The 26,489-nt window shown below is 47.8% G+C and overlaps 15 non-coding genes across 15 annotated transcripts; all 15 read right to left on the bottom strand.

The window, feature by feature from the left end:
- Positions 1 to 512: 512 nt before the first annotated feature.
- Positions 513 to 676, bottom strand: LOC135372027 (U1 spliceosomal RNA). Its single transcript, XR_010415780.1, has one exon. It is a non-coding gene; the product is annotated as a U1 spliceosomal RNA (small nuclear RNA).
- Positions 677 to 913: 237 nt separating this feature from the next.
- On the bottom strand, positions 914 to 1,077 carry LOC135372031 (U1 spliceosomal RNA). Its single transcript, XR_010415784.1, has one exon. It is a non-coding gene; the product is annotated as a U1 spliceosomal RNA (small nuclear RNA).
- A 237-nt stretch (positions 1,078 to 1,314) lies between these two features.
- Positions 1,315 to 1,478, bottom strand: LOC135372037 (U1 spliceosomal RNA). Its single transcript, XR_010415790.1, has one exon. It is a non-coding gene; the product is annotated as a U1 spliceosomal RNA (small nuclear RNA).
- A 237-nt stretch (positions 1,479 to 1,715) lies between these two features.
- LOC135372020 (U1 spliceosomal RNA) lies at positions 1,716 to 1,879 on the bottom strand. The gene has a single exon (XR_010415773.1). It is a non-coding gene; the product is annotated as a U1 spliceosomal RNA (small nuclear RNA).
- A 237-nt stretch (positions 1,880 to 2,116) lies between these two features.
- Positions 2,117 to 2,280, bottom strand: LOC135372005 (U1 spliceosomal RNA). The gene has a single exon (XR_010415758.1). It is a non-coding gene; the product is annotated as a U1 spliceosomal RNA (small nuclear RNA).
- Positions 2,281 to 2,517: 237 nt separating this feature from the next.
- LOC135372009 (U1 spliceosomal RNA) lies at positions 2,518 to 2,681 on the bottom strand. Its single transcript, XR_010415762.1, has one exon. It is a non-coding gene; the product is annotated as a U1 spliceosomal RNA (small nuclear RNA).
- A 237-nt stretch (positions 2,682 to 2,918) lies between these two features.
- LOC135372036 (U1 spliceosomal RNA) lies at positions 2,919 to 3,082 on the bottom strand. The gene has a single exon (XR_010415789.1). It is a non-coding gene; the product is annotated as a U1 spliceosomal RNA (small nuclear RNA).
- A 237-nt stretch (positions 3,083 to 3,319) lies between these two features.
- LOC135371992 (U1 spliceosomal RNA) lies at positions 3,320 to 3,483 on the bottom strand. Its single transcript, XR_010415745.1, has one exon. It is a non-coding gene; the product is annotated as a U1 spliceosomal RNA (small nuclear RNA).
- Positions 3,484 to 3,720: 237 nt separating this feature from the next.
- On the bottom strand, positions 3,721 to 3,884 carry LOC135372035 (U1 spliceosomal RNA). The gene has a single exon (XR_010415788.1). It is a non-coding gene; the product is annotated as a U1 spliceosomal RNA (small nuclear RNA).
- Positions 3,885 to 4,121: 237 nt separating this feature from the next.
- LOC135372004 (U1 spliceosomal RNA) lies at positions 4,122 to 4,285 on the bottom strand. The gene has a single exon (XR_010415757.1). It is a non-coding gene; the product is annotated as a U1 spliceosomal RNA (small nuclear RNA).
- Positions 4,286 to 4,522: 237 nt separating this feature from the next.
- Positions 4,523 to 4,686, bottom strand: LOC135372003 (U1 spliceosomal RNA). Its single transcript, XR_010415756.1, has one exon. It is a non-coding gene; the product is annotated as a U1 spliceosomal RNA (small nuclear RNA).
- Positions 4,687 to 4,923: 237 nt separating this feature from the next.
- Positions 4,924 to 5,087, bottom strand: LOC135372018 (U1 spliceosomal RNA). Its single transcript, XR_010415771.1, has one exon. It is a non-coding gene; the product is annotated as a U1 spliceosomal RNA (small nuclear RNA).
- Positions 5,088 to 5,324: 237 nt separating this feature from the next.
- On the bottom strand, positions 5,325 to 5,488 carry LOC135371996 (U1 spliceosomal RNA). The gene has a single exon (XR_010415750.1). It is a non-coding gene; the product is annotated as a U1 spliceosomal RNA (small nuclear RNA).
- A 238-nt stretch (positions 5,489 to 5,726) lies between these two features.
- On the bottom strand, positions 5,727 to 5,890 carry LOC135372047 (U1 spliceosomal RNA). Its single transcript, XR_010415799.1, has one exon. It is a non-coding gene; the product is annotated as a U1 spliceosomal RNA (small nuclear RNA).
- A 1,443-nt stretch (positions 5,891 to 7,333) lies between these two features.
- On the bottom strand, positions 7,334 to 7,497 carry LOC135371997 (U1 spliceosomal RNA). The gene has a single exon (XR_010415751.1). It is a non-coding gene; the product is annotated as a U1 spliceosomal RNA (small nuclear RNA).
- Between the last annotated feature and the right edge of the window lie 18,992 nt (positions 7,498 to 26,489).

Raw genomic sequence — 26,489 nt, 5'->3', positions numbered from 1 at the left:
ATAGGGACAAAGGACCTGAGCTTAGCTAGAGCATACAGACCTGACGTGGTTTTATTTTGAACGTGACTAATGTGCGCCTGCCAGTTTAGGTGTTCGTGGAGTATAACACCCAAGAACCTAGCCGTCGTTGCACGGGCAATAATAAGACTTCCGAGGGAAAGTTGCATGCCAGAAAAATCAAGAATTCTTTGGACAGGGTGGAATACAACATACGTCGTTTTCTGTGTGTTGGCCAGCAACTTATTCGATGTTAGCCACATGTGTAATTTTTGTAGAACGAACGATGCCTTACGAAATAGGTCGGGCAAGTGAGTGTCCTCGACAAAAATATTTGTATCATCTGCGTAAAGAAAACAGGTAGAGGAGAGGAAGTCTGGAAGATCGTTGATGTATACTAGGAATAAGAAGGGACCCAAAAGAGAACCTCGTGGGACTCCAGTGGTCAACGGGCGGGGGAATGATGATGAGCCACAGTTGAAAACAAACTGCTCACTGCTTTTTCTTTTATTGTGAGGGGGATAGCGCGTACGCAGTCCCCAACTACCAAAAATTGCATGCCCCATCTGCCCCTGTTTGGGGTAGTGGCAGGAGTCAACCCAACCGCAGTGCAATGGTTAGGCCTCGTCCTGGGGGATCCCCCTAGTTGATCAGGGATACCCCGGCACCAGGTAAGTATGCCGAAATTTGTCTCGCTCTGCCACCCCTTCTCCTGATAGATCGCATTTGCAAGGGTGTTTTACCGATTAATCTCATGCCTACCGCCTCATGCGACAAATAGCCATTACAATTGTGTGGCGGAATTATATTCGAGACACGCAATACACGTGTTCTTTTCTTAATTATTGATATCATAAACCAGCTATGGTTATGTTTCAACAAAGTTCTTTAAAAAACTTCTTTTTGTTTTATTGTGAGGGGGATAGCGCGTACGCAGTCCCCCACTACCAAAAATTGCATGCCCCATCTGCCCCTGTTTGGGGGAGTGGCAGGAGTCAACCCAACCGCAGTGCAATGGTTAGGCCTCGTCCTGGGGGATCCCCCTAGTTGATCAGGGATACCCCGGCACCAGGTAAGTATGCCGAAATTTGTCTCGCTCTGCCACCCCTTCTCCAGATAGATCGCATTTGCAAGGGTGTTTTACCGATTAATCTCGGGCCTAACGCCTCATGCGACAAATAGTCATTACAATTGTGTGGCGGAATTATATTCGAGACACGCAATACACGTGTTCTTTACTTAATTATTGATATCATAAACCAGCTATGGCTATGTTTCAAGAAAGTTGTTTAGAAAACTTCTTTTTGTTCTATTGTGAGGGGGATAGCGCGTACGCAGTCCCCCACTACCAAAAATTGCATGCCCCATCTGCCCCTGTTTGGGGTAGTGGCAGGAGTGAACCCAACCGCAGTGCAATGGTTAGGCCTCGTCCTGGGGGATCCCCCTAGTTAATCAGGGATACCCCGGCACCAGGTAAGTATGCCGAAATTTGTCTCGCTCTGCCACCCCTTCTCCAGATAGATCGCATTTGCAAGGTTGTTTTACCGATTAATCTCGGGCCTAACGCCTCATGCGACAAATAGTCATTACAATTGTGTGGCGGAATTATATTCGAGACACGCAATACACGTGTTCTTTTCTTAATTATTGATATCATAAACCAGCTATGGTTATGTTTCAACAAAGTTCTTTAAAAAACTTCTTTTTGTTTTATTGTGAGGGGGATAGCGCGTACGCAGTCCCCCACTACCAAAAATTGCATGCCCCATCTGCCCCTGTTTGGGGGAGTGGCAGGAGTCAACCCAACCGCAGTGCAATGGTTAGGCCTCGTCCTGGGGGATCCCCCTAGTTGATCAGGGATACCCCGGCACCAGGTAAGTATGCCGAAATTTGTCTCGCTCTGCCACCCCTTCTCCAGATAGATCGCATTTGCAAGGGTGTTTTACCGATTAATCTCGGGCCTAACGCCTCATGCGACAAATAGTCATTACAATTGTGTGGCGGAATTATATTCGAGACACGCAATACACGTGTTCTTTACTTAATTATTGATATCATAAACCAGCTATGGCTATGTTTCAAGAAAGTTGTTTAGAAAACTTCTTTTTGTTCTATTGTGAGGGGGATAGCGCGTACGCAGTCCCCCACTACCAAAAATTGCATGCCCCATCTGCCCCTGTTTGGGGTAGTGGCAGGAGTCAACCCAACCGCAGTGCAATGGTTAGGCCTCGTCCTGGGGGATCCCCCTAGTTGATCAGGGATACCCCGGCACCAGGTAAGTATGCCGAAATTTGTCTCGCTCTGCCACCCCTTCTCCTGATAGATCGCATTTGCAAGGGTGTTTTACCGATTAATCTCGGGCCTACCGCCTCATGCGACAAATAGCCATTACAATTGTGTGGCGGAATTATATTCGAGACACGCAATACACGTGTTCTTTTCTTAATTATTGATATCATAAACCAGCTATGGTTATGTTTCAACAAAGTTCTTTAAAAAACTTCTTTTTGTTTTATTGTGAGGGGGATAGCGCGTACGCAGTCCCCCACTACCAAAAATTGCATGCCCCATCTGCCCCTGTTTGGGGGAGTGGCAGGAGTCAACCCAACCGCAGTGCAATGGTTAGGCCTCGTCCTGGGGGATCCCCCTAGTTGATCAGGGATACCCCGGCACCAGGTAAGTATGCCGAAATTTGTCTCGCTCTGCCACCCCTTCTCCAGATAGATCGCATTTGCAAGGGTGTTTTACCGATTAATCTCGGGCCTAACGCCTCATGCGACAAATAGTCATTACAATTGTGTGGCGGAATTATATTCGAGACACGCAATACACGTGTTCTTTACTTAATTATTGATATCATAAACCAGCTATGGCTATGTTTCAAGAAAGTTGTTTAGAAAACTTCTTTTTGTTCTATTGTGAGGGGGATAGCGCGTACGCAGTCCCCCACTACCAAAAATTGCATGCCCCATCTGCCCCTGTTTGGGGTAGTGGCAGGAGTGAACCCAACCGCAGTGCAATGGTTAGGCCTCGTCCTGGGGGATCCCCCTAGTTAATCAGGGATACCCCGGCACCAGGTAAGTATGCCGAAATTTGTCTCGCTCTGCCACCCCTTCTCCAGATAGATCGCATTTGCAAGGTTGTTTTACCGATTAATCTCGGGCCTAACGCCTCATGCGACAAATAGTCATTACAATTGTGTGGCGGAATTATATTCGAGACACGCAATACACGTGTTCTTTTCTTAATTATTGATATCATAAACCAGCTATGGTTATGTTTCAACAAAGTTCTTTAAAAAACTTCTTTTTGTTTTATTGTGAGGGGGATAGCGCGTACGCAGTCCCCCACTACCAAAAATTGCATGCCCCATCTGCCCCTGTTTGGGGGAGTGGCAGGAGTCAACCCAACCGCAGTGCAATGGTTAGGCCTCGTCCTGGGGGATCCCCCTAGTTGATCAGGGATACCCCGGCACCAGGTAAGTATGCCGAAATTTGTCTCGCTCTGCCACCCCTTCTCCAGATAGATCGCATTTGCAAGGGTGTTTTACCGATTAATCTCGGGCCTAACGCCTCATGCGACAAATAGTCATTACAATTGTGTGGCGGAATTATATTCGAGACACGCAATACACGTGTTCTTTACTTAATTATTGATATCATAAACCAGCTATGGCTATGTTTCAAGAAAGTTGTTTAGAAAACTTCTTTTTGTTCTATTGTGAGGGGGATAGCGCGTACGCAGTCCCCCACTACCAAAAATTGCATGCCCCATCTGCCCCTGTTTGGGGTAGTGGCAGGAGTGAACCCAACCGCAGTGCAATGGTTAGGCCTCGTCCTGGGGGATCCCCCTAGTTAATCAGGGATACCCCGGCACCAGGTAAGTATGCCGAAATTTGTCTCGCTCTGCCACCCCTTCTCCAGATAGATCGCATTTGCAAGGTTGTTTTACCGATTAATCTCGGGCCTAACGCCTCATGCGACAAATAGTCATTACAATTGTGTGGCGGAATTATATTCGAGACACGCAATACACGTGTTCTTTACTTAATTATTGATATAATAAACCAGCTATGGCTATGTTTCAAGAAAGTTGTTTAGAAAACTTCTTTTTGTTTTACTGTGAGGGGGATAGCGCGTACGCAGTCCCCCACTACCAAAAATTGCATGCCCCATCTGCCCCTGTTTGGGGTAGTGGCAGGAGTCAACCCAACCGCAGTGCAATGGTTAGGCCTCGTCCTGGGGGATCCCCCTAGTTGATCAGGGATACCCCGGCACCAGGTAAGTATGCCGAAATTTGTCTCGCTCTGCCACCCCTTCTCCAGATAGATAGCATTTGCAAGGGTGTTTTACCGATTAATCTCGGGCCTACCGCCTCATGCGACAAATAGTCATTACAATTGTGTGTCGGAATTATATTCGAGACACGCAATACACGTGTTCTTTTCTTAATTATTGATATCATAAACCAGCTATGGTTATGTTTCAAGAAAGTTCTTTAGAAAACTTCTTTTTGTTTTATTGTGAGGGGGATAGCGCGTACGCAGTCCCCCACTACCAAAAATTGCATGCCCCATCTGCCCCTGTTTGGGGTAGTGGCAGGAGTCAACCCAACCGCAGTGCAATGGTTAGGCCTCGTCCTGGGGGATCCCCCTAGTTGATCAGGGATACCCCGGCACCAGGTAAGTATGCCGAAATTTGTCTCGCTCTGCCACCCCTTCTCCAGATAGATAGCATTTGCAAGGGTGTTTTACCGATTAATCTCGGGCCTACCGCCTCATGCGACAAATAGTCATTACAATTGTGTGTCGGAATTATATTCGAGACACGCAATACACGTGTTCTTTTCTTAATTATTGATATCATAAACCAGCTATGGTTATGTTTCAAGAAAGTTCTTTAGAAAACTTCTTTTTGTTTTATTGTGAGGGGGATAGCGCGTACGCAGTCCCCCACTACCAAAAATTGCATGCCCCATCTGCCCCTGTTTGGGGTAGTGGCAGGAGTCAACCCAACCGCAGTGCAATGGTTAGGCCTCGTCCTGGGGGATCCCCCTGGTTGATCAGGGATACCCCGGCACCAGGTAAGTATGCCGAAATTTGTGTCGCTCTGCCGCCCCTTCTCCAGCTAGATGGCATTTGCAAGGGTGTTTTACCGATTAATCTCGGGCCTACCGCCTCATGCGACAAATAGCCACTACAATTGTGTGTCGGAATTATATTCGAGACACGCAATACACGTGTTCTTTTCTTAATTATTGATATCATAAACCAGCTATGGTTATGTTTCAACAAAGTTCTTTAAAAAACTTCTTTTTGTTTTATTGTGAGGGGGATAGCGCGTACGCAGTCTCCCACTACCAAAAATTGCATGCCCCATCTGCCCCTGTTTGGGGTAGTGGCAGGAGTCAACCCAACCGCAGTGCAATAGTTAGGCCTCGTCCTGGGGGATCCCCCTAGTTGATCAGGGATACCCCGGCACCAGGTAAGTATGCCGAAATTTGTCTCGCTCTGCTACCCCTTCTCCAGATAGATCGCATTTCCAAGGCTGTTTTACCGATTAATCTCGGGCCTACCGCCTCATGCGAGAAATAGTCATTACAATTGTGTGGCGGAATTATATTCGAGACACGCAATACCACGTGTTCTTTACTTAATTATTGATATCATAAACCAGCTATGGCTATGTTTCAACAAAGTTCTTTAGAAAACTTCTTTTTGTTTTATTGTGAGGGGGATAGCGCGTACGCAGTCCCCAACTACCAAAAATTGCATGCCCCATCTGCCCCTGTTTGGGGTAGTGGCAGGAGTCAACCCAACCGCAGTGCAATGGTTAGGCCTCGTCCTGGGGGATCCCCCTGGTTGATCAGGGATACTCCGGCACCAGGTAAGTATGCCGAAATTTGTGTCGCTCTGCCGCCCCTTCTCCAGCTAGATGGCATTTGCAAGGGTGTTTTACCGATTAATCTCGGGCCTACCGCCTCATGCGACAAATAGCCACTACAATTGTGTGGCGGAATTGTATTCGAGACACGCAATACACGTGTTCTTTACTTAATTATTGATATCATAAACGAGCTATGGTTATGTTTCAAGAAAGTTGTTTAGAAAACTTCTTTTCTTTCTTTCTTTCTTTTATTGCTCACAAACAACGAAAAACAACATACAATAATAAACAGGACTGCGAGGGCAAGCCCTGTGATGCAGTCCAGGCAGGAACACAATTCAAGGAAACACACTGGGCGAGGAGCACTGTCATGAGTACAGTTGGAAACTAGGATACATATAAAAAAATGCATTAACACATCCGAGTCGACAGGAAAAAAAATGGCAATAACATGTTGCGATCTATTGAGATGAGCGGAAGTAGTATTTAATACTACGCTTAAAAGCGGTGGAGTTGGTAATTGTGCGCAAGTTTCGTGGCAGATTATTCCAGGTCTGGCTGCCAAAACATGCTAATGATAGTGAGCCATAATTAGTTCGAGGCGTGGGAAAATGCAGTGTATTGGTGTCGTGCCTAAGCGGGTAAGGCCGAGCAGGATTTTGTACGGGAATCTGGTGCCTGCTAGCAGGTGTGTGAAAGAGATCGTGCATGATCAGAGACACTTTGTACTTCAAAAGGTCGAAAATGTTAAGGACACCAAGAAGTGGAAAAGCAAACCTTACGGATTCTCGAGGACGTAAATTGAGTATAATACGGAGCGCCCTTTTCTGAGCCACCAGCAACGGCTGTAAGTTGCTGCAATACGTAAGACCGTATACCTCCAGGCCGTAGGAAAGGTGTGAATGGAACAGCGCGTAATAAACAATGAGCAAAGTGTTGATAGGGACAAAGGACCTGAGCTTAGCTAGAGCATACAGACCTGACGTGATTTTATTTTGAACGTGACTAATGTGCGCCTGCCAGTTTAGGTGTTCGTGGAGTATAACACCCAAGAACCTAGCCGTCGTTGCACGGGCAATAATAAGACTTCCGAGGGAAAGTTGCATGCCAGAAAAATCAAGAATTCTTTGGACAGGGTGGAATACAACATACGTCGTTTTCTGTGTGTTGGCCAGCAACTTATTCGATGTTAGCCACATGTGTAATTTTTGTAGAACGAACGATGCCTTACGAAATAGGTCGGGCAAGTGAGTGTCCTCGACAAAAATATTTGTATCATCTGCGTAAAGAAAACAGGTAGAGGAGAGGAAGTCTGGAAGATCGTTGATGTATACTAGGAATAAGAAGGGACCCAAAAGAGAACCTCGTGGGACTCCAGTGGTCAACGGGCGGGGGAATGATGATGAGCCACAGTTGAAAACAAACTGCTCACTGCTTTTTCTTTTATTGTGAGGGGGATAGCGCGTACGCAGTCCCCAACTACCAAAAATTGCATGCCCCATCTGCCCCTGTTTGGGGTAGTGGCTGGAGTCAACCCAACCGCAGTGCAATGGTTAGGCCTCGTCCTGGGGGATCCCCCTAGTTGATCTGGGATACCCCGGCACCAGGTAAGTATGCCGAAATTTGTCTCGCTCTGCCACCCCTTCTCCAGATAGATCGCATTTGAGTGGCCATTGCAACAAAACATGACATCGTTGGTGCACAGCTGATTCCTGCTAGCACTCACGCTATCATGGCCGCTCGTCTCATGATTTTTTTTTTCGCGGGGCCAGCAACAGGAGAGGCATTGTATTCATCAGTTCACACGTGTTAATCTTGGCCTACAGCTCCGAGATGTCAACGTCGCTACCTGTTTAACCCAAAAACTCCGCATTACAATGCACGGACACACGGCACGGATACACAGATGCACGGATAAACAAGCCCATTGTGACACATGCGCAAAGGAGCAGGATACGGAAACGTACTCGGGTGGTAGATGATTTCGTATACAGGGTGTCCCAGAAAACGTGTCATTGAATTATAATAAAAAACTACGCCACATAGAATCATGCAGTCAACGGCATTTGTTCTTGTTAGGTTTTTGCCCCCTTGTCAAGTTAATGTCATGTACCCCAAGTTTAATTATGCAAATATTTGCGACCTGAACTCAAAAATTTGCCAAGGGAATGTCACCTTTTTACCCCAACAATATGAAGAGCGTGCCGAATTCACTCAAATTCATGATAATTGACAGCGATATTCACGAGCTATCCCATCGGAAAAAATAGCCGAATATCATGCTTTTCGGAGCACCGGGCCATAACGCGCGATGTCTTTCTGAGCGCAATCGCTCGCAGTCCGACGAAAGTAGGTTCCGAAGCCAGCCCACAGAGTGATAGTAGAAAAAGTAACAGTTCCTAAAATTGGGAGAGGGAAAGCATTATCCCAGCGAAAGTCGGACATGATAAGCCATGCCTGCGTTATCTCTTTCTGCGATGCCGGGGTGGGCTGGGTTTCCAACCTCCTTTCGTCGGACTGACACAGATTGCGCTGAAAAATTCATCGTGCGCTATTCTGTGCGACCTCCGTAGAGCATGATGTTCGGCTATTTTTTCCGATGGGATAGCTCCTGAATATCCCTGTCAATTATCATTAATTTGAGTAAATTAGACACGCTCTTCACATTGGTGGGGTAAAAAAAGTGACCTTTACTAGGCAAATTTCCGACTTAAGCTCGCAAAAATTTACATAATTAAACTTACGTTACACGGCATTCACATGAGGAGGTGGCAAAAACCCAGTAAGAACAAATACCGTTGACCGCACGACTCTAGGTGGTGTAGTTTTTTTTATTATAATTCAATGACACGTTTTCTGGGACACCCTGTATGTGCACGAGTGGGGCAACAGAAAGTTTTTTCTACACTGAAATTATGAATAACCTATTAGTACGTACGTAACCCATGCCCACGTTCTAAAGTTTTTGTGTTTACGATCGTACCTCTACTGTCAACACTCAGGATCGCTCGCGCCTCATGATGGTAGCCTTGCCGATGGGTCTGATTTAGTATTTTCGCTTGTTTTCGCTACCAGTTTAGATACCTTGCTTCTTGGGCCTAGTCAGGAGCGAAGAAGATGAAGAGCTCCGACGATGAAGCGGTCAGGTGACCAAGCCAAGAAACGGGCCCGCGATCCGCAAAGACGACAGTCTGGTGCGTGGCACCAAGGAGCAGGGAGCTCGAGATCACCTCCGTCATTATGTTGCTCGTGTACACCAAGTCAGTGTAGTGTTTGACACAGATGAGGATTTTGGACGATTACTTAGTGACCCGGCAAAAGACTTTGTGGAGACGCAGACCACTTCAGTTGGTAAGGTTTAAAATACACAGCTGGACCTGCGGCAAGAGGCTGACTTACAAAGGCGTTTGGACGAAGCTAAACAACGTTTTTCGGAGACACCCGGCAGGTGTACAGTCGGTGTGCATAAAATAATGTTACTGCCCAACGCAAAATTGAATTTCAAACAGCCCTATAAGGTACCCATGGCTACGAGAGCAGAGGTCGAACGACAGATTCAGCAATTAATACAGTGGGACTTTATTTACCCGATTGAAAGGATGTTCGCACGTCCAATTGTATGTGTGGCGAAAAAAGATTGTTCAGTACGTATGTGTGTGGACTTTCGCCAGTTCAACGCGACAACGCAACCGGATCGTTACCCGATGCAAACAGTAACTGAACTTTTGTTGGAAGTAGCAAAGGCCAATTTCATTACAGTGTTGGACATGACCCGATGTTACTGGCAGATTCCGGTTGATCTGGAATCTCAGAAATTCACTGCGTTCGCAGCACCTAGCGGCCTGTACGCGTGGAAAGTAACGCCGTTTGGGTTACGCAATGCAGCCGCCACATTTCAGCGCGTCATGAACGAAGTTCTGCGAGAACACAAAGGGTATGCCGCGGCATACATAGATGATATAGCCATCTACTCGATGACGTGGAACGATCATTTAAGTCACTTACAAAAGGGTCTCGAAACGATTCGGCAGGTGGGCTTCAAGGTAAATTTTAAGAAATGTGAGTTTGCGCACAATAAGGACACATCGGGTAGTCATGCACCGGATCCAACGAGAATTCAGACGATGCTTGCTTTAAAGCCACCAAAGACTGAATCAGAGCTACGCAGGATATTAGGCTTGTTTAATTACTACAGGGATTATATTCCACACTTCGCTACTTTAGTTTTCCCGTTTACCGCGCTTACGAAAAAGAAGTGCTCGAAGAAAATACCTTGGGATATTTACCTAGATGGAGCTTTCGAGAAACTGAAATCTGAACTTGCGTCTCTGACGGAATTGTCTGTTCCACGCCTTGACAGGTCCTTTATCTTAACGACGGATGCTTCGTTGACAGCGATGGCAGCCTGTGTAGCGTAGTAGGACGGTGGTTCAAAACAGCCTGTTGCATTTTTGATTAAGAAGCTGAGCCCGACGCAAGCGAAGTGGTCTACAACTGAGCGGGAAGCTTATGCAATCATTTGGGCACTCGGGCAGCTGGACACGTGGATTTTCGGAACACGAGTTAAGGTGCGGACGGATCACAACCCTTTGACATATTTAACTCGCGCCGCTCCCTCCAGTGCGCGTTTGACGCGCTGGGCTCTAGCTCTGCAGCAGTACGAACTCGAGTTAGAATTCATAAACGGCAAAGACAACGTGGTCGCTGATATGTTATCACGATTGAGTTGACAGTGCGAGGTAATGCGGGTGTTTTCTGTCATAACCCGGGGATACTTGGGATTGTTATGGGTGTCGTTTTGGGGGAAGTGTGCTGTGTATAAATGCTGGTCATCCGTGGAATGTATCAGGCAAGGTCTCGAGCACACAGGTTCAACTTGGTGGCAAGTGACTGCTGTGCAGTGCAAGTCCTGGACTCCCTCTCGTCCAAAGGCCAACCACCACAAAGTGGATCTCGACGTGGCCGACACCTGCAACTTGCAAGGAGGGAGATTGGAATCCTGGAGCCAATAAACTGTTGACCACCACAAAACTGGACTGGTATTCTTGACTGGCCTCATCAGCAGTAAGTAGGCAGGCAACGTTTGACTTACAAACGAACCAACGTGTGGTTTACGTGTGCTGTGCTAATCAGTGTGCCACATATGAGAAGTAATGTTAGCTTCCCACGATGGCTTCCTCCTCCTTGCCTCCTCTTACGCCCTCGCCTCTACACTTCATAGATACAAAGAACCATGCAGTTCACAGTACTGGGAAATGGCGTACAGCATACTATTGAACTCCATTGCAAAAGCCTATTGCCAATTTCTAAAGAAAAAAGATGATGCGGTCCGTGGTAGATAGGAGTATCCCAGAGCGAATGCCGGCTCCCCGTTGAAAAGAGAGCGAGAGGCCGCCCCTGCGTTTCCTTCCTCCATGCTTTGGAATAGAGGCTAACCTCTTCCTCGTGGTCGCTAGAGGTCTGCGTTAGCTCTGCTTGTGGATGTGACTGTTAACTATTCACATTTACGTCGCCTTCACACTGCGACGCTGAATGGAAGGAAGCAGCCGAGGCAACAATGCAAAGTGTAGCTGTCGTGTAGCACGTCTTTTTTTACATCTCGAGTCACCAAAATTTACAGGGATGCCGTAAGCCTTTCGGACGTGAGGCTGTAGGAGGTACAAGGAGGCACCACTTCTTGGTTTATCGATTTGTCCACTCTATGAATTCGGCAACAATACTGAGCGATGCAGGAAGCGGCAATCAAGTGGGAAGGTATAGGTGTTTTTACCGTCTGGCGAACCGGTTACCGCATCATATTTTTTCGGTTCAGTTCCGGTTCGCTCAGGGGGAGAAAAAATATGTTGACGCTTCGGGTTCGGTTCGGCAAAAAAAATAACGCTTTTTGCGGTTTTCGGTTCCGTTCCTGTATCGACCACCTGATGGCAGCAGCTGACGTTGCTTCTCAAAAATTGTCTACAAGAGTTATGGTCGAATGGCCGATAGTAATTATTGTTCCGAACAGGATGTTCTGTACGTCGCATGTTCCCTTACTACACTATCCTCCTAGCAGCAACGAGTGGACTTGAATGAATGCAATGCCTTTATTAAAATCTTCGGCTTTCAAACTACACGCATTATAGGAACGACAACATCATAGCCGGGACAGACGGAGCTGTATCTTTGGTCTTCATAGAGGGCGTCCTGTTCGATCTATGCGATGACCACGTCTTTGGCACCGCGAATATCCTTCACCTGGCGACTGTTCAGGACAGCAAAGATGCATTTGTTTCCTGGTCGCGTGGGAATCACTTGGCTAATGAACTTAAACTCGCCACGAGCGGGAATGTCACTGAAAAACAGAGAAAGGCCTCCAATGTGATAACATTCTGAAGACACTTATGACTGATTTGCATGTGGGGTACGATATGTACAATATGGTTAAGCGAATATTCTGACGTGTCGCAGATGCTTATATTAACGCAAGTTACTAGGATGAGGACCTTTATGTTGTTGCAAGAAGAGTTTGCTTCAGCGTAAAGTAAAAGCTGCAGCCCTTCACTACACTTGACTGCTTTGTGTCGTGTAGATTTGAGTGTTGAAGGCAACTTCTTACCGTGTCTTCATTTCTCTTTTTTTATACTTTGTAGCAACCTGCTATACACAGTTGCATCCCATTATTTCTATGGAGCACGCTTCGGCGGCCGTGCCCACGAGGTTTCCTTTATGTTTGTGCGCACCTGCACTCACCAGGTGCGCACCTGCGTCTGTCATTAAAACCAGCTCGATTGTAAAGCGCAGTCGTCTCAACCACTTCCTCTATAATTTGGTGATCCGAACATGATGGCTCAGGACAGCGACCACTCGACGACGCCTTCCCTAGATACGACGCGCCCTCGCCTCGGTTGCAACCTTCGGGATCTCCAACCACCACTCATCCCTTCGGCGTTGCCCTCTTAACGTCGCTAGCGACGTTGAGAGGGCAACCTGCCTTGTAGTTACACTTGCGGAGAAGGTGGCCGGTACTCCCCTTCAAGAGCCTCAGTCAGCCTCCCGGACTCCCTGCCGCTGGCGTCGCACACCATCTCGGCACCCTGCCGTTCGCCATCCCCATTCTATCATACCCTCAGCCCCGCTGTTGGTACCACCGTGCAAGAACTGTCAACCACCGCTCCTGGCCGGGAAACTTCACCCCCAACCATAAGCGGCTGGAATGATTGGAGACGATCACATCCGGCTGATTTGCATCACAAACTGTATGTCCGGCTGCCATTTCCTGGTGTATGCTGATGCCGATGTCAGTGTCGTGCACTCTTAGGAAAGAGGGAGTATGGGAAACTCCCTTGGGGGTGTTCACGCTCGTCACACATATGACTCCCTTTGTGGTGTTTACGCTACTCCCCTAGTAAGTGTGTTTTCTTGACTCCCTTGCTAGGGGTGTTCCCCTGACTCCCCTTCCTGAGGCAGTCCCCTCGACTTCCCTCACTGAGGGTGTTCCACTGACACCCTTCCTGAAGGTATTCCCTTGACTGCCCTACATCCAAGCACATTGTAGAGAACACTAAGCACACTGTTTTCCACTCTCTCATTAAGTGATGTTACTTCATTTATCTTTCTTTCTTTTTCTTTTTTCTTCTTGTTTGGCTACGGATCGCCGTTGCACCACGTCACATACGCTTTTTTGGACTTAACGGTACATAACAGATATCCCTTTCTATCGGACACTGCGTTTCTTCCTTGACCTGCCGCTTCCCTTGTCATTAGAGAGTATTTCCACGGACATCTTCCCTGGAATGAAACTGCCGATCTGAGTGTTAAATATAATTATAACAAGAAAGGCCGCATTGTAGAGGCGGCAGCTTTATGAGCACAAGAAAACAACATGTAGGCACCAGCATGCTTGGAAAGTTGCAGTAGCTGTTCCTCAGTATGTAATGTGGAGCACTTTCCAAGGATATCCGCAACCAATGCCTTTTTTGCACAGCCAGGACTTGCGAAATGTAAATGTCATCTGCAGGGACACAACTACTTTGGCCATTTCAGACATAGGCTTGTTCATCTTTTCTTTCATTAGTTGCAGGTGTGTCTCGATAATTTTAACAAATGAATAAAAGTACGAGGCTTCACTGTTGCATATAGTCAGGAAGAACCTCGTCATAAACATTGGGGAGTGAACCAAACACAGCTCCATGAAGGTAGATGGGTAGAAATCCAGCGAACCGGTAGAGATGTAGGAAGGGAGTTGCCTCAGGACAGAAGCAGCTGATATTTGGAACAGGACTTTTCTTCTTCTGGGCCAGAAGAAGAACAGTCTCAGAAGAAGAACAGTCTCAGAAGAAGAACAGTCTCTGTTCGAAATATCGGCGGCTTCTGTCCTGAGGCAACTCCCTTCCTACCCCTCCATGAAGGGAGTGCACGCAACACGGCACATTAAATACGATCATGGAAGGGTGTCGCCGCAACGCCCTCTCCGTTCACGAAGGTGTCCGAGCACCATTTGACTCCCCTTTGACTCCCTTTTTTTTTTCTAAGAGTGTGCCGCCTACCCCTGCTGAAGCGGCGTCGAATAGCCGAATATTCATTGCAAGCTGTGAACCACTCTGAAATCGCTCTGTTTGGCCAGCGCTCGACCTAATTGAAACTCAGCCTATACGCGTCTTCCGGTGGACTTTCGCTGTCGCCGACCTGCTGTACGCAGTTCTCGGCGCTGGTTTTCTCACCAATTTCAACCTGCTGGTAGACGTTCGTTGCCATTGCTTGATCGACGGCACCACATCTCTTGAAGCACGCGGAGCGCCCTCTACCGCCACTGCCATCAGCCTCACGGTACCACTTCCCGACTCCACAACCCATACCAACTCGTCAAAGAGATCACGAAGCCCACTCACGCCGCTATCCACTCGAGCACACTGCCTTGCACCATATCGTGACATGATGACCGCCAGTGACAGCCTGCGCATGCCGCCTGCCCGAAAGCGTCTGTATCTCACCAAGCACAAATTCCAGCACGTGCTGCATTTGGGCACAACACCACCGTCGTGCAGCCCTTGGCCGTCAGCGCTTCACGTGGTGCTGAAGCCTGCTCCAGGAGATTGGCGCCAATGCGACGACTACCAGGCGCCATTAACCTTCTCATCGTGCCCGAGTGCTACCCCATGCCCCACATACACGTACAAGACCTCACCGTACATCTTCACAGCGCCCGCATCTTTTCCGAGTTTGACTTAATCAAGGCTTACCGTCAGATTCTGGACAATCCCACTGACATTCTGAGGACGGCCATCATAACATCTTTCGACATCCTCAAGTATGTCCGGATGTCCTTCGGCGCTTTATTGATCAAGTCATCCGTGGCCTCGATTTCCCATTCTCCTACCTTGACGACATTCTCGGAGCAAGCAAGTCTACCTAACATCTGGACCACTCGGGCCAGCTGTTCGCTCCAGGAATACAGCGTCGGCATCAATTCCGCCACATGCGAATTCCACGTTACCCCCTCAGCTTCTTCGGCCATGCTATCCCGTCTCATAGGATACGCCCAGTCGAGACCAATGTCAAGGCCATCCTGGAGTTCTCCCAGCCCGCAACACAGCGTGCACGTGTTTGGGCTTCCTAAACTTCTACTTTCAGTTTATTCTCCACTCCGCTGCACGTTGGCACCTTAAGCTATCCTTGCCGCCGATAACTGTAAGAAGGCGCTCACCACTCACGTTACACACTTTGCCGACGATATTTGTGTTTGGACATTTGCTCTTCGTAGTGATGAGGTACAACGTTGTCTGAAAGGCTCGTTGGATATGATATGTCATTATCTTGCCAATCGAGGTTAATGACTTAGGTGCCTGGAAGTCATTTCACAAGTACCCACTGTCCCTTGCTGGATCGCCCATCACACTTGTTTCAACCCGCCGTTACTTCGGTTTTCCCGTTGACCAAGGCTTGGCATGGTCTTCCCACGTGAAGAAACTTGTTGCCAAAGCTTCAGACGCGGTTAACGTCCTTAAAGGGACGGTCTCGTACAGCAGGGGCGATTCCGAAACTTAGCCAAAACTAGTTTCACGAGTACTGTACACATACAACCATCAAAGTTTCATTCGGAATAACCAAGTCGTTTTCGAGGAATTTGTCGAAACGTGCCCTAAGAGCAGACGACGAAAGCTGCGCCTCTCTCATGCATACGTCACCTATGACGTCGGCCCGCGGGTGCGTCGTCGTTGTCATGGTAATTGTAACTTACAGAAGCACCTTGGTTTGAGTAATCCCCTTTGCTCTCGAAATGGGGACACTCAGGCATATACTTCCGCGAGCGGATAATGTAGTCCGAGCATTGACTGTGGGGTCTCCCATAATGTGGCGCACAATCGGATACGTGGAAGCTAAGTCACGTGTTTTCTTTCCGCGAGTATTTAATGCAGTTTTTAAATAAACACGTCCTCCTTCTCCATGTACGTCGTCAGCGACACTTCATTTCGAAGCATGATCAGTGTACAACGGGGAGTGTAATGGAAGCGCGCGTAATATATTTTTGGTCGGAGCTGTAATGCGACCGCGCACGCCGATGGCCAGCGACTTCAGATTTGTGATTGTGGATGGGGTTGTTCTGCAACTTTTAACTTGTTTCTGAGGATTAACATAGTTGTTCTGAACCACCATGCTTGCTACTACTGTGAATGCGCGTTTTTCACCTGAGAACTGAAAGAAAATGTACGAGAGTTACCGCGGTGCCCAGTAACTTCTGAAAGTCGTCTGCTCACACCGATGCACTAGCAGGCGCAAAAGCAGACGATTTCTGTATCCTATCACGGACTTACCCGTAGGGCGACGTGGCCGTTCTTATTGTTGCCAACACAGATCGCGGCGTGCTCTGCAATCTTTATCAATTTAATTCGGTTATTTAATAACCGTGGCGTGTTTTGTCGGGTAAATTAGCAGTATTCCATTTTCAACAAAGGGCAATCGAATGGTATACTTTATGAAAGGGGCAGGGAGTAAGAGACCGTCCCTTTAAGCGTGTCGCAGGTGCGTCCTGGGGCCACTCCGCCGCAACCACCACCATGTCCATACGGCTCTTTCCTTGGGCACGCTACAGTATAGCCTCCCCATCCTCAATGGAATCAGCCCTACCTATGACCGAGAACTTCTCAACCTCCAAGCCTGCAGGCTCCGTGTCAACCTAGGGATCCCTCGGACAACGGAGATCTACTCCCTCCTCGCTGAAGCTACGGAACACCCTATTCCCACTCTACAGGACTCATCCACCCTGCGCGGATATACCCGCTGCCTGAACCACGCTTCTCATCCCCTTTGTCTGATTGCAGAAAGCTGTCCTGCTTCCACCTTCAGTACTGCCCCCATTGCCTGCCTAAGGGATTATCTCCCGCCCACGACACAAACTCCCTCTTTTGCGCAGCTGTGTGGGCCCTTTAGCGGCTCGTCATTCAACCTCCAGTCCCAGACCTTCCTCGAAAGTACGGAGCTCCTCCTCTGGTAGCCCGTCAGCTCTTTTTGGCGCATATCAACTCTATCTACCCCTACTGTCGTCAAATCTTCACAGATGCATCTGTGATGCGTGACACGTCGGGGGCAGCCTTTTACATCACATATACGGACCACGAAGAAGCTTACACGTTGCCCTATCCCATGTCTTCTACTGACGCGGAGCTGTATGCTATCCTCGCAGCCCTAGAATACATTAGTGGCCTGCCACCTGAGAAGTCCTGGGTTGTCCTCACTGACAGCAGGGTGTCCCTCCTTCTTTTGCTGTCTTCCCGCCCCGCCGTCATAGGTGACCTGCCCAGCATGATCATACAGGCATACAATCAGATCTGTGCCAATGGTCGCGTTTTTTTCTTCTTCTCTGCAATGAATTGCCGGTCACGTGGGCCCATCCAGTAAATCACGCGCAGATGCGACTGCACGACGTGCTGCACAAATTGTGACTCATGCCACTGTACGTCTGCCCCTTACTGTTTCTACCTGCCGTATGTTTATACGACGCCGGTGTGTTGCTCATGCCCAAGCGTTCAGAGCTGAGGCTGCCTCATCAGTCTACATCAGCTACGACAGTCACCTGCAATAGACCGACTTCTCAGTGGACTTCTTTGTTACGTGTCGCTACACTCGTCACGAGGAATCGCTCCTTCACCGCCTCCGTCGAAACATAGCCCGCACACCCATGCATCTGTCCAAAATGAGTCAATCCAGCACTCCCCTCTGCACTAGCTGTGGCGCGGTGGTTGATATTCCCCACTGCATCCTACACTGCCAACAACACCTTCTGCAACGTAACGCCCTCTGCCGTCGTGTATCCCAACTTGGCTACAGCACTATAACATGGGCCGCCTTATTGGGTCCTGTTCTTCAGCCGACCCAGTGGGCTGTCACCGCTCCTCCGCTTTCTCCACGCTTCGAACCTTGTCAACGCCTTGTGATTTGTGTGTCTGTGATTGCGCAACCGTGTCTGTGATTTTGCAGTTTTTTGCTGTTCTTTCCTTTCCTCTTTTTCTTTTCGTTTTCTTCTTTTTAATTTTTTTTTTGCAATAGCAAGCCGACCTCTGTCTGGCTGATATTTCCTTCTTTTTTTCTTACTAAACATATCCCCACCCACGGCCTTTCTGCGCCAAGATATTGTCCGCTCCCCTTTGTAGCTTGATTTGATTTGTAAAAGAAAAAAATTGAGGTGTTAGTCCCGAGCCACTCAGGACTGGCTACTCCAGGACGCGTTATTCAGAAAAGAAAGGGAAACTACACAAATCTATACACTTTGAAACGGAATGGATGTAAACATCACCACAACACTTGGCACCAAAAACAACAGTGTAGGAGAGTCCACGTGCGAAATCTCAATGCACAAAAAACAAAAAGCGTCACAAAGTGTCAAAGAGGTCCGTCGAGACGAGAAATTGCACAAGGGCGCGCATGGCAGGTATGAGCTGATTTCCGGGCCAGCACCCAATAACCTTTTTGGTGGAGTATGGCCGGTTATCCAGGCGGGCCAAGCGATGACACAAGGGTACAACGGTGTGCACTGTACCTCGAGCAGTCTTGGAGTATATGATCCACGTCCTCAACTACATCACAGAGACCACAGTTGGGGGACGAAACCTTGCCGAGTTTAAACAAAAGCCCGCCACTGTATGGCACGTTGAGGCGAAGCGTGTAGATGAGCGACGTGACGGGTCGAGGAAGCGCTGACGGCATATAAAAACGGAGATCTGTGTCTACCTTGCGCAGGAACCACGTAGAAGGGACACTGCTTCGCCAGTGGTAACTGCACAGACGCCTCATAAGGGTACGAATTGCTTGCCTCGCGTCCGCTTGGGTGAAATATGTAGGGTGCTTCGGTACACCACGTGCCACATGAGCCCATCTCTCAAGTAGGTCGGCAGCCTCATTCCCAGGGACGCCACAGTGACCTGGGATCCACTGCAACGTGATGTTATGTCCCTGTGTGACAGCACACGAAAACTCTCTGAGGACGTCACACACCAATGGAGCGAGGGAGCTCAAGCCCACAGTGCAGTGCAGAGCTTGGCGGGCGGTCTTGGAGTCAACCAGTGAATCGGGGGTTGGCGGGACACAATGAAAAAAGCGCCATAAGAATGGAATGCAGCTCAGCCACAGCGGCCGACGTCGGGTGCGACAGCCTTGTGCTTCTTTCAATCGACAGCTCCGGACTTACGAATGCACAGGCAGAGACGGTCTGTGTCGATGAGCCGTCAGTAAAGATTATAATTCTGCCTTCATCGCGATGAAGCATGTTCAGACAGAATTGGCGAAGAACAATTGTTTTAGCTGACCTTCTGGAAGCCAAGCCAGGGACATTGACATGCACAGGTGATGCCTGAAGAGCCCATGGTGGGACTGGGGGTAGAGTTAGTTTTTTATGGTTGGGAATGAGGCCGCGGTGAGCTAAAACAGCTCGGCAGTAGCTGGATGCTGGCCGCCGAATGGCGAGCCTCATGTAGTGCCCAAAAGATTGTGCCGTCCGCATGAAGACCAGCAAAGGCTCCTTGGCTTCAGCCATGGCAGGGACAGTTGGCGTTGATTTGTGAACACCAAATCACTGTTTCATGTTCTTCTCAAGGACGGTTTCCGAAACTTGTTCGGACGAGGGACAAAAGTTATGCAATAGTGGAAGATGATACATCAACATCTATCGTATGAGGGACCGGTGTAGACCAAGCGATGCTCTTGTAAAAAGTCCACACCAGCGGGCACCACAAAAGTGTCGCAGCACATTCAGCCGAGACTCAGCTCTACCTCTCAAACAACGAACCTCCGCTCTCCAGGACAGACAGCGGACAAGTACCACACAAATAAACACGCCGCACGAGATGCCCACTTATATGAAGCTGAACGTTCTTCAAATGACGGCGAGTGAACGGCAAAAATGCAGTTTTCTCATGAGAGTTGTCCATGCTTCTGCTTTGTTTTCCAGGAAAGCAGCAACAACATCAAGGGCACATTGCAAGCGGCGCTGTAGCGCTGACCACTGCTTGCCGGGTGTCCATATGCATATATCATCAGCATACAAGCTGATGTTGACGCCCCGCGGCAAGAAAGATGGTAGAGCAGGTATAACGACATTGAAGAGGAGTAGGCTCAGGACCCCGCCCTGTGGGACACCTGCTGCTGTGCTGCGATGAAACGTTTCACCATCACGAAGTCAGTCATCACAAAGCCAGTTCTACCACGTAGATAGTTGGCTAGCCACCTGAGAGCTCGCCCAGTAATGCTCAGGGAGAAAAGCCCATGGAGTATAAGACCGTGGCTTGCATGTCATATAGGCTCGCTTAATATCAAGAAAAACGTTAGTACCGCCACGGTTAGTAGACCCTCCGCTCTAGCTGTCCCGCGTGTGAATCAATACACGGGGACAAGCGTCCCATAGCTCACAAGGTTAACATGCCTCTGAGAATTGTTGTAAATTACAACAACACTTGCAAAAAGCTGTGTCTTCTTTCATTAAGAACTCTCTCTCCTCAATTTACGAACCTAGCGCACTTGTCTTGAAAACTTCTGGGGGACTTCTGGAAGCCCTGACATCTTTTCACGGCAAGTAGTGCCTCGGATTGTCCTTGGATATTAAGCATCTTTATTATTCACTCCAAGGGGATACTCTGTTAAGCCGTGTACGGAATTTTTTAGAGTGTAACCTGTTGCGCTTCCAGTCGAAACCGGGTATTTCTGTCTCAGATTTTCTTCGAATTCTAGAATGTTATCTTAAATCAACTGCTATAAGTATTGACGGAAGTGTTGTAAGAAGATTTGTCTTCTCGAAATTTCCCAAGCAGCACAATGTACTGAAAGTCGAGTGCGATAGGGGTGGACGGTATGTGTCTTATCAATGTTCTTTAGTTGCACGAGCCTGTTCAAGGCCTTCCACCTATCCGTCCACCCCTATTGCACTCGACTTTCAGTACATTGTGCTGCTTGGGATTGCCTCGATTTGTCGATGATTTGCTGTTGTTGTCAAACCAAGTGTCTGTCATTTATGACTGTGAACATGTTTCCAGATCTGCCGCTCCCGAACTCGATTTTACTGTCGAACACCCCATGAATGGCGAGCTACTTTAGATGTGCGACTTCTGTTCAGCCTTTATCGTTGCTGGAACTATGGCAAATTAGATCCTAAGCCTATCTTGCCTGCTACTAGCGTCCATTCAAAAATTGTCAAGTTTGGGGTCATTACGGGCCTACTGTCAAATGCCCAGAAAAAGCCTTGTGTTCACAAGCTGCATTCTTCTCTGTCCCACCAGCTATCTCAGCTGAGGGACACGTGGTACTCCCAATGCATGATTTTTCATGCTTTTATGCAGCTTGGAAACAATCTTTTTGTTTTCGGGTCCCTAAACGAAAAGAGTGTTAATGGTCATCGTGTCGTAATTCCTTACTTTCATAAAATATCTCATGACCTGCTTTTGTTGCGAAGAAATTTGATGTGAACCTTGTATGTAGAAATGACTTTCGACCCAGTTTGAAAAAGTTGAAACTCTGTGTAATACTCACAGAACTGTGTATGTAAACTGTCATTCTAATAACGTCTACCAGATACCTCTGGAATGTGGTTTCGGTTATATCGGCCAACGTAAACGTTGCCTAAAGGATCGCTTGCGGGAGCATGCTCTAAAAGTAAAAAAATAACGATTGTTCTTCCGAATTGGTAAAACACCTACAAGTTTGTAGGGGTTGTGCGCCCAGATTGCATGAAACCTTTGGAGTGTCCAGTGAAAGTGACCTTAACAAAAGGCTTATGTACGAAACGCTGTCCATCATCTCTGATGGGAACTGTGTCGGCAAGCCTTCCCTGATCTTCCCTTTCGTTTTAGGGATGCTCTTACGTTCTACTCACCCTTTTGTCTCATCGACTTGAACTCTTCATATGTTTGTGTAGTTGAGTAAACTTTTCAGCTGTGTTTGAGACCTTGTGTGTGTTGTCGTTTTCTGCCCCCCCCCCCCCAGTCTCGGGTTTTTAAGTTATGGGGGGGGGGTATGTTTAATGCAAAGTAAGAAAAAGTTATGGATCAGAAAGCAAGCACGTACTGAGAGAAGAACAGACTTCTGTCGAGTTCGTGGATGGTCTTCAATCGGTTTTCGCTCGAGTGGGCTATCACAAAGAGATTTAATGTGATAACGGATCGCTGTTCACGAGCGCTTTGGCCACAACGTTCCTAGAATTCGTGTGATCCATCCACAGCTCCCTTTCTTTCCATTTGTTCCTTTGCTTTTTCACACACTCACTCACAGCTCCCTACATCCTCCACAAAGCAACAGCGCACAAAGCAATGTGCTCAAGCGGGTGCTGAGAGCATTGACCCATGAATACCAAACAGACTGGGAGGCAGGGCCTCCAAGCGGTGTGTTCGCCTATTGAGATCTGTGTCACACGAAGCGAGAGGGCTTAGCCCAGCTTAGCTGGTATACAGACGCACTCTACACGTTTAAAACGCGCTCTAATGCGTTTAATAAGGGAGAGGAAGGAGGACAGCCACTGCGACACGACAGTCCTAGGGTGCATTCTAGACCCATTGCAACGGTTGGAGGATCCACGTGAAATCGCAGAAGGTAACATACGAGAATCTCTGCAAAGATCAAGGACGTACGATGACCGTAACACGAAACCAAGAATCTACAAACAAGGGGACAAAGTGTTACGGCCTACGAGGCCTAATAGGCTACAGGTACATTGGGATGGGCCATTTACATTACTGCTTAAGCTGTCGTACACGACATACATGGTCGAGTTCAAAGGAAGAAACAAAGACGTACGGACTTAGTACGCAAACCTTATAAAACCGTATGTCAGTTCGGCTCATGTGATAAGCGCAGCGTTCAACAAGATGAACAACCCTCCGCCAACCCAGAATGGGGTGAGGTGACATTAGGGATAACGAGACAAGTGCATAGGATATTGTAAGTACGGTAATAGGAAAAGGAAATATGGCTACAGATGAAAAGTACGACGTCAGACGGTTGGTAAGTGATTATGAGGAGATATTTATTCTGAATATCCCCGGTAAAACAGACCTAATCACTCGTGGCATTGAACTCACCACTCCACTGAGGCCCCAGTACTGTCCCGGCCTTACCGAATCTCCCCTCGTCAGGAAGAGACTATGGGGACTGAAATTAAACGAATGTTTGATTGGGAGTGATTGGAGAGGGAGAGATCGACTATGCATCGCCCACGATTATTTTGGAGGTACCGACAAGGAGCCTAGGCCTTGTATAGATTACTGGAAGCTCAACACGGTGACAAGGACTCATGTGTACCCGATACCAAATGTGGAGGAGATGGCGGAGAGGGTTAGCCAGGCGAACTTTATCTTTACACTCAATCTCGTAAGCATAGCCACAGTTGATTCGCGGTGCTAACACAGAATACAAAAAAAAATCACTCTCGTAAGCGGGTATTGGCAAGCGCCAATGAGAGAGAGGGCTAAACTGTACGCCGTATTTAAGGCGCCATTCGGTACATTCAAGCCGATAATCCTCAGCTTCGGGGTGAAAAATTCACCATTCTGTTTCACGAAGTTAATGGACAAAATATTGCGTGGAGCATAGAAATATACCGCCCCTTATCTAGACGGCATCGCTATATTCTTAACTCTAGGCAAGAACATATAAAGCACCTACGTGCATAGAAATCTTAAGGAGTATGCTAGAAGGAAACCTCCGTAACAGACACGTACGTGCAAGAGGAGCGCCATATTGAATCAGCTACCGTTGTCGGGGCTCATGCGAAAACAGAATCCAGTAAGCATACACCAAATATAACGCCAACAAATGTTTCTTTTTGTTTTTTGTTGTTGTTTTTTTTTTTTTTTAACAGTAACACGCAGCCCGAATCCATGAAACCCTAAGATTTGAAAGAAAAAAGAAACAGATACGAGGTGACACAGACAGGACACCTACGCCACATGGTGACGCCATCTCCGCCACTTCGTGGACCAGCCCGACCAGCCCTTTGCTACAAGCCTGGATAGGGGCGGACAGTGACAAAATCCGTAGCCAATGGAAACAGCGGAGCAAGTGTTACCAACAGTTTTCGGAAGTGCGCCTTCTTTCACGGGCTAAGAATACGCGACGTACCATCGGCTGACTCAATATGGCTTCCCCCAGGCGCATACATTGAGAGAGGGTAGAGCCCCGTTCAAGTTCTTTGCTCTCCTCCGATCCTCCTCCACGCCTTTCCTTCTAGCCCCTAACATTTATAACTATCCGATATTTCTAAGATTCCGTAGGATTTCTATGCCTATATGGCACATAAATGGCACCGACAAGTTTTTAATCGCCTGAAGAGGGCTGGCCTAATTCTGACAGAAAGTAATTGCCACCTGGCCCAAGTCGAAGTTGGGACACCCTGTTGGTGAAGGCAAACGCAATCCAGCCGAAATGAAAGTAGCAATAATACTCGACTTTCCAAGATCACAGACAAAGCAGGAAGTTAGAGCGTCATAGGGTTGACAGTGTACTACCGAAGTCACATTCGCCAGTGTTCTGAGATAGCTAACTCATTGACAGACGCGCTTCGCAAGTAGGAACCCAGGAAAGTGATTCGGGACGAGGCTAAAGAAAGAGCGTTTCAGAGCCTAAAAGCTGCCCCAACTAAACCACCGGTTTTCAGAGCTCCCGATTACAGTAGAGCATTCATTGTACAATGTGATGCCACTAATCGTGGAGTGGGCATTATTTTGTGTCAAGAGGACAACGACAACCAAGGTGTTGTCATACAATCTGTTATCCAGCCGGGAAGCTCACCACACGAGAACAAGCATACGGCGCATCAGAAAAATATGCGGCTGTATGCTATTCAAAAACTTCAAGGCATTCAAATTCAAAGCAGATTTTATCTTGGTAACGGACCACTGTCCGTAGACCTGGTTGAGTCAGACACCGGGCAAGAATCTACAACTTCTCCGATAGAGTCTGACGTTACAATATAATTTCGAAGTTCAATATAAGAACGAGAAGGCTCAAGTAAAAGTTAACTGCTTAAGTGCAGCCACACTGAGGAGAAGAAAAAAATCGAGGGGTTGAGAAAAAGGCTTTTTTTTTTCAACAAATAGAAGAAAACCCAGAGAACAGTGTAAGAATTATAATTTTTCCCATTATACAATTATGTCCTAGGTGTCCCAAATTGCTGGAACTAAGACAGGAAGGTTAGAGATACAGTCAAGTAAGTAACAATCCGGACCAAGGTGTCGAACCGCAAAAACTACGGGTTCGGTTCGGGTTCGCGTTGGTTGGATTTCGTTCCGGTTCAGTTCCGTTTCGCCCACGCCACAGATCGAACCGGTTCAACGCCCCATTTTATATATCTTATCAAACCGCTTTTATCAGGAAATGCGTGGCAAGTAGCTTACTGCTGTTGTCTGCATTGACGTTTTTAGGGGTCAGGTACTCCCCCTATAGCCAGAGGAAGGCGAAATGGATGAACACTTGCAAATAGCATCCATGCTGATGAAGCGGTGCAGTCCTGCTACTTTCTGTTCGCAATTTCTTTTTTTTTTTTTTTTCACTTGCACAGTACCATGCGCAGCAAGATACACTTAAAGGAAGCCTAATACGATGGACAGCATTTTAGATAGACGACGGTACTCGCCGGCACACTGCATTCGCAGCGTGAATCGATCTGAAACCGTACTGAAGTATGTCGAAAATGAGTCTGCCAGCCTTGCTCTGTCCGAGCTCACAATCGTGTACCAGTTAATTCACAACACAAAAGCCATGTGCTACGACACAATTGCACTACTAGTAAGCAGAACTACATTTACTTTTCAAACCACGACCAATCAAACAGGCACCGTTCTGCGCACTCCACTTCTCATGCTTCATCTTTACTGCTCACGTGTAACGAGAAATGTTGGGCGCTTGCTTAATCACATATTCGTCCTATAGAGCTATAGAACTGGCCTACTTCATTCCCGCTTCATTCGTCCGCGTGGCACCTTTTCTCTGAAGGGCAGACACCGCAGCGCGTGCGTGGGACGCTAGCCGTGGCGCTCACAAGGACAACTTCGTTTCAACGTGTTGAAAAGACACTGGAAACATACTTACTATACGTTCTCGTTTGACTGCTAGATGAAAATTTGTGAAATGCATGATATGGACACCAGTGTGTCC

Source organism: Ornithodoros turicata, unplaced genomic scaffold, assembly GCF_037126465.1.
Source record: "Ornithodoros turicata isolate Travis unplaced genomic scaffold, ASM3712646v1 Chromosome124, whole genome shotgun sequence".
Classification (NCBI taxonomy): Eukaryota; Metazoa; Arthropoda; class Arachnida; order Ixodida; family Argasidae; genus Ornithodoros; species Ornithodoros turicata.
This window is presented reverse-complemented; position numbering and strand designations above follow the sequence as displayed.